Source organism: Podarcis muralis, chromosome 6, assembly GCF_964188315.1.
Source record: "Podarcis muralis chromosome 6, rPodMur119.hap1.1, whole genome shotgun sequence".
NCBI lineage: Eukaryota > Metazoa > Chordata > Lepidosauria > Squamata > Lacertidae > Podarcis > Podarcis muralis.
In genome coordinates, this window is record NC_135660.1 from 3,169,933 (window position 1) to 3,176,228 (window position 6,296).

General features: G+C 41.7%; 1 long non-coding RNA gene across 1 annotated transcript; it reads right to left on the minus strand.

The window, feature by feature from the left end:
• Positions 1 to 4,116: 4,116 nt before the first annotated feature.
• LOC144328111 (uncharacterized) lies at positions 4,117 to 5,190 on the minus strand. Its single transcript, XR_013393348.1, has 2 exons — positions 5,085 to 5,190; positions 4,117 to 4,686 (listed from the first exon to the last, which is right to left on the minus strand). It is a non-coding gene; the product is annotated as an uncharacterized LOC144328111 (long non-coding RNA).
• Between the last annotated feature and the right edge of the window lie 1,106 nt (positions 5,191 to 6,296).

Consider the following 6,296-nt stretch of genomic DNA (forward strand, 5'->3'; position numbering starts at 1 on the left):
ATGAAGTAGAGTTGGCTTTGAAAGAAAGAAACTATGCCGCACATGAGTAAACTGTGGAGCTCTTTCCCACAAGAGGCAATTATGGCCGCCATCCTAGATGGCTTTATGAGAGGATTAGACAGATTCATGGAGGAGGAGAGGGCAATTCAAAGTGTTGGTGTTGACCTTGAACGCCCTAAATAGTCTCAGCCCAGTATACCTGAAGGAGCGTCTCCTCCCCCATCGTTCAGTCCGGACACTGAGGTCCAGCGCCAAGGGTCTTCTGGCGGTTCCCTCCCTACGAGAAGCCAGGCTACAGGGAACCAGGCACAGGGCCTTCTCGGTGGTGGTGCCCTCCCTGTGGAACGCCCTCCCCTCAGATGTCCAGGAAATAAACAGCTACCTGACTTTTAGAAGACATCTGAAGGCATCCCTGTTTAGGGAAGTTTTTAATGCTTGATGTTTTATCATGTTTTTAATATTCTGTTGGGAGCCACCCAGAGTGGCTGGGGGAACCCAGCCAGGTGGGCGGGGTATAAATAATAAATTGTTGTTGTTGTTTTGTTGTTGTTGTTGTTGTTATCTGCATTGATGTAGATAACATACAATTGAGAGGAGGGGTCTACTTTACATATGGCTTAAAATGGAGGGGTATGCTTTAGCTGAAAATTGCAGGGGACTGGACTAGATGACTCTTGGGGTCCCTATGATTCTAGGATCTGTGAGAAAGCATACCCTCCAATTTTTCTCCAGTTAAAATAGGGGCATCCTATTCCATCATGATAACAATTTTATTATTTATACCCCGCCCATCTGACTGGTTTGCCCCAGCCACTCTGGGCAGCTTCCAACTTATACAGAGAAACATAATAAAACATTAAACATTAAAAAAAACACCACCCCTTCCCTGTACAGGGCTGCCTTCAGGTGTCTTCTCAAGATTGCTTAGTTCCTTGTCTCCTTAGCTCAGGGGTCCCCTAACTCCATATACTCCAAAATTTCTCCGGTGAAAATAGGGACGTCCGAAGGAAATGTGGGACATTCCAGGGTCAAATTGGAAACCAGGACGGCTTCTGCAAATCCGGGACTGTCCCTGGAAAACAGGGACACTTGGAGGGTGTGAGAAAGAGCCCTAAATCCAGGGCTGTCAACCAGTTACAAGATTTGTCAGCTGGCTGATCATTTGCCAGTGAAGTGATGGATCAATTAATTAATCTGTTAAATCAAAATGAACGTGCAGGTTAGCCAAATTCCATGCAGGTTACCTTGCAATACGAAGCAGTAAATGGATGCTTCACGCTCTGTTTACGTCCTTGATCAAGTAAGAAACCAGAATCAAAAGAAGCTCAATGGGCTAAATTAAAAAAATTAAATAAACTGTTGTGGGTGATTTTACTTGGGTGCATTGATGATTGTTCTTCCTTCGCTGACTTTTCTTCACCGGAAAGCCACAGTTTGGTTTACAGCATAGAAACATAATTACAAATGTAAAATAGATAACGCAATATTCATAAAATGTAATTTAAAAAGTTACTTGGATAAAACTAATAATCATGTCACAGAAATATTGATTTCTATCTCTATCAAAAGTTCTAAGTGGTTTACAAAAAATACATATAAAACTTGCATTAAGTTTACTGATAAAAGCTAGATGTTAAAAACGAGTTAGGCTTAATTTTTAGGGGGGGGGATCTGCAGTTTTAAAATATACATTACAAAATAAAATTTATAATATAAAATTATATATTAAATTCTAGGTCAAACTTACATATTAGGTAGAAATAATGAAAAGGTTTTGGTCGGCTCCAAAACCAGTACTGCCTCCGATATTTTTTATTTTGCCTTCAAGCTTATGAGCAGCTTTAAGAGCCTGTATAAAACTTTAAAGGCTGCAGAGATATTCTGTAAAAATATACATAAATAACTCTGTTCTCAGCCCTGCCATTTAAAATGACCCTCTCCTCTTGTTGATCTTCTAGAGTTTTAGCTGATTAGATACTGATCAAACTGATTGAGGCTTGCAAGCTTAGCTAATGTTTATTATTATTATTATTATTAAATAATAAAAAGCATGCTAGATCAGACCAACAGCCCATTAAATGCAGTATCTTGTCTTCTGCAAAGTCCAGAAGCCGTGCATAAAACCAGCAGCCAGCTCTCTCCCTTGTGATCACCAGTAACTGGAATTCAGAGGCACAGGGGTCTTACTCAAAGTAGACCCACCGAAATGAACAGAGGTGACTAACTGAGGTCCATTAATTCCTAGGCAGAAGAGAACACAGTCGAATACAGCCCATAATACCCCAAATGGTGGAGGTGGTACACAGCCCCCATGCCTTCCTCATCCACGAATTTGTCTAATGACCTAATCTGCTTTTAATAGCACAATTAAGTGGGACGTTTACCTCCTCGAGGTCTCTGGGAATTATTAAATGGCAAGACCTAAGGGAGTGGCTGGCACCCCAGTCGCCACAGCAAGAACGGTGGTTGTAAAAACCGGAGATATCGTCGCACAGTGAACATTAAATTCAGGGCCTGAAATAGTGCTAAATTGAGCCTTTTGACAAGTTTTCCTAATGAACCCAGGACCCACGATTTTCTCCCTACCATGGTGTCATCTGCGGTATGTAATCGATATTGTTGCAATTAGTTGAGTACGTGGAATTAATAACATGCAAATAAATAAGCAGAAGGAGAAATCACTGCTCCAGACACTGAACTGTATCAGACGATGTTTCTAATACCAGTTACTGGAAATAAAAGTGTGCTCGGATCGTGCCGGATTTACGTATAAGCTAAACAAGCTATAGCTCAGGGCCCCACTCTCTTGGGGGCCCCCCAAAAAATTAAAGGGGAAAAAACCTGGATGCACATTTCCAAAATATAAGATAAAAATAAAATAAAATAAAAGCTACATACAGCAACCGTGTTTTGTGTTGTGTAGGCTCCTATGATGTACATCATGGGCCCTGACTGCTAGCCTGCTCCCTCAAATATCCCTGATTTGCTCATTTCTATATACAGCGGTACCTTGGTTCTCAAACATAATCTGTTCCGGAAGTCCGTTCCAAAACCAAAGCGTTCCGAAACCAAGGCGCGCTTTCCCATAGAAGGTAATGCAAATCGGGTTAATCCGTTCCAGACTTGTAAAAACAACCCCTAAAACAGCAATCGAACATGCATTTTGCTATCTAACGGGACCACGGATCCATAAAATGAAAGCAGTGATCAGTGTACTATACTATAAAATAATAATAATAATAATAATAATAATAATAATAATAATAATAATAATTTATTTATTTATTTATACCCCGCCCATCTGGTTGGGCTTCCCCAGCCACTCTGGGCGACTTCCAACAGAATATTAAAATACAGTAATGCATCAAACATTAAAAGCTTCCCTAAACAGATGTCTTCTAATAAATAAATAATAAATAAAACAGTATTGTAGATGATAAAAATGAAAATGATTTTTTTTTCTTGCCTGCATTGATGGTAGTCAATGTTTGGATGGGGGGCATTTATCCATATCAAGGGCCCCATTACCTTCAGTAGCTTAGGGCCTCCTCAAACCTAAATCTGGCCCTGCTTCAGGCAGCAGAAGCTATCAAGGTGGCACACCCACGGGTGCCCTGTCTGATCGCCACCTCCGCCAGCGTTGGAGAAGCACCACTGCCAGTGGCACTGATTCGGGGGACGATCACGGCCCATTTGGAGCAAGATCTGCTTGGCCACTGTGAGGACACGGTGCATGTTTAGATGGGCAGTGGACCCGATCCGGAAATGATCTTTTCCTGTGCTGAGCCGAGGCTGGCGTAAGTCCCCCCCCCCAAAGGGGGCATGAAAGGGGCAGGACTAGAGATGGCAACAGAAGTCGGATCCTAAGCCCATTCAGGAGAGTCACGGAGCAGAGCACGATTTAAAAGTTTTTATTTTCTGTCTGCCAGGCTTAGTAGCCCCATCGGTGACTGGGGTTTGGATCCGGTGTAAATTTACGCCGGCTTAATTTACGGCACTTTGCTCTGTGCCCCTTTCTTGTGCATAGGGATTGCTCGCTTACAATCAGTGGGCTTACTCTGAGTAGGGCTGACACTGCATACAGCCTGAAATCACAAATAAATATGCCACCGAGTATTAAAAGTTAAATTCCAGTTTATAGCATCAGTAAGATTAGGACAGAGCTACTATCTAAATCCTGTATTTATTTAAAAAATGAATATTACTTATTTTTACTTTTCATTTAATACAATACATACATTTTTTTTTTTATTCTGAACCCTCAAAGAGGTAAAAAGAATTACGATGGAATTTGATATGCATTTAGGCCCTCAAAACTATTACGATAGCTGTCCGGCAATCGGTTTAGGGGATTTTCATTGCCGAGGTGAAAAACCGGGTTCAAGAAGATGTCCCGGGAGATTGCTGCCTGCAGTTTATGTGGTTAGGCAGAACGGTGACTGTTGAGATAAATGTGCCTCGAGAGATGCTCTCTATTTAGGAAAGCCCAGATTTTGCATTCAGGTCCATGCTCTTAAAATCTCAGTCGTTAACATCTGGCAAAACACTCTCTGCAGCCGAGGAAATACTTAGCCCTACCGCCTTGCAGAGAACTCCCCCCGACCCGAAAGGACCCTATAGCAAATACAAAGTCACTGCTGTCTTGTTTTTATTGATAATTGTATTCAGCTAAGATGCCTCCATCATCTGCAACAGAAGAAGGGAGCTGAAATATCACCATGGTTTGCTTAGGGAAATATCAAATATAATTGAAGCATTCTGTTTTAGTGGTATGGGTCAAGTTTAAGAATGCAGTGATTGGAAATGGGAATCTGTCGTATCCTGAATCAAATCCATCGATCCATCTTAGTCCAGAACTGTCTGCTTTGAGTGACAGTGTTTCTCCAGCGGGACTTTCCCAAATTTGCAACCTGATTTTTGTATGTGTCTGTTGTCTGTGTGCGGACGTGTGCATTGCTATTATAAACCTTGCAGACTTGGGACACATAAATGCTATCTATAAATAATAACCAGACATATCACAGCCATCCATAGTCTTCTTTTAAGCCAGCACCTCTAAAGGGTCTCCAAAGTTGTGGACTTACTCGAGAGTAAGGCTCTTTAAGCTCAGCGTCACTTCCCTCACCCCACAAAATCAGAAAAGAACCAGGAAGCACATTTTCTCTTTAGTTAACTATTTGCCTCTGGAATGAAAATAGTAAAAATTGTCTAGTAGCACCTTATAGACCAAATAAGTTTGTTCTGGGTATAAGCTTTAATGTGCATGCACACTTCTTCAGATACACTGAAACAGTGTATATAGTGTATATAGTGGGAGGGTGGGGTTTTAGGAGCTGGGTGATTGACTCAGTGGGTATGGTCAACCTGTTGATGACTGTTAACGACTGCAATTAGTCCTACAGGAAAAAGCAAGGAATAGTATGCAGATGATTAGCATATGTAATGAGTCAGGAATCCCATATCTCTATTCAGACCAGATCTCTCCATAGTTTTCCATAGTTAGTGATAAGTTGTAATTCAGCAACTTCTCTTTCAAGTCTGTTTCTGAAATTCTTTTGTAATAAGACAGCTGCTTTAAGATCTTATACTGAATGTCCTGGGAGACTGAAGTGTTCTCCTACTGGTTTCTCTGTCATGATTCCTGATGTCAGATTTATGTCCATTAATCCTTTGGCGTAGGGTTTGGCCTGTTTGTCCAATATAGAGCCGAAGGGCACTGCTGGCTTTTGATGGCATACGCAATGTTAGAAGGCGAGCAATTATTTGCCTCTGTTGCGAGAGGCAGTGTGGTGTAGTGGTTGGATTTGTCGGACTAAGGGCTGGGAGAGACCAGGGTTCAAATCCCCACTCAGCCATGAAGCTCGCTGGGTGTCACCGTGGGCGCCAGTCTCCACCTTGCAGCCTGTCCTATCTTGTCAGTCTGTTGTGGGGATTAAATGAGAAGGGGAACAAGGCACGTATTTCCACCTTGAGCTCCTTGGGGGGGGGGGGGAAAGAGGCTATAAATGCAATAAATACATGAAATAATAAATGAATAAGTCTCTGAGAATCATGAAACGGCAAGGAAATTCCTTCCTGTGCACAACTGGCCTCTGTGCCAGTTATTGCAGGAAAGAAAGAAAGAAAGAAAGAAAGAAAGAAAGAAAGAAAGAAAGAAAGAAAGAAAAGAAGGAAGTAAATAAATCAAATTGGAAATGTATGTCACCACACACTGGATAAGAAAATTTGGGATGGGATGAGTCAAGGGTGTATTTCAAAAGAGGACTTGCTTAATCGGTTATCAATTGATTACGCAT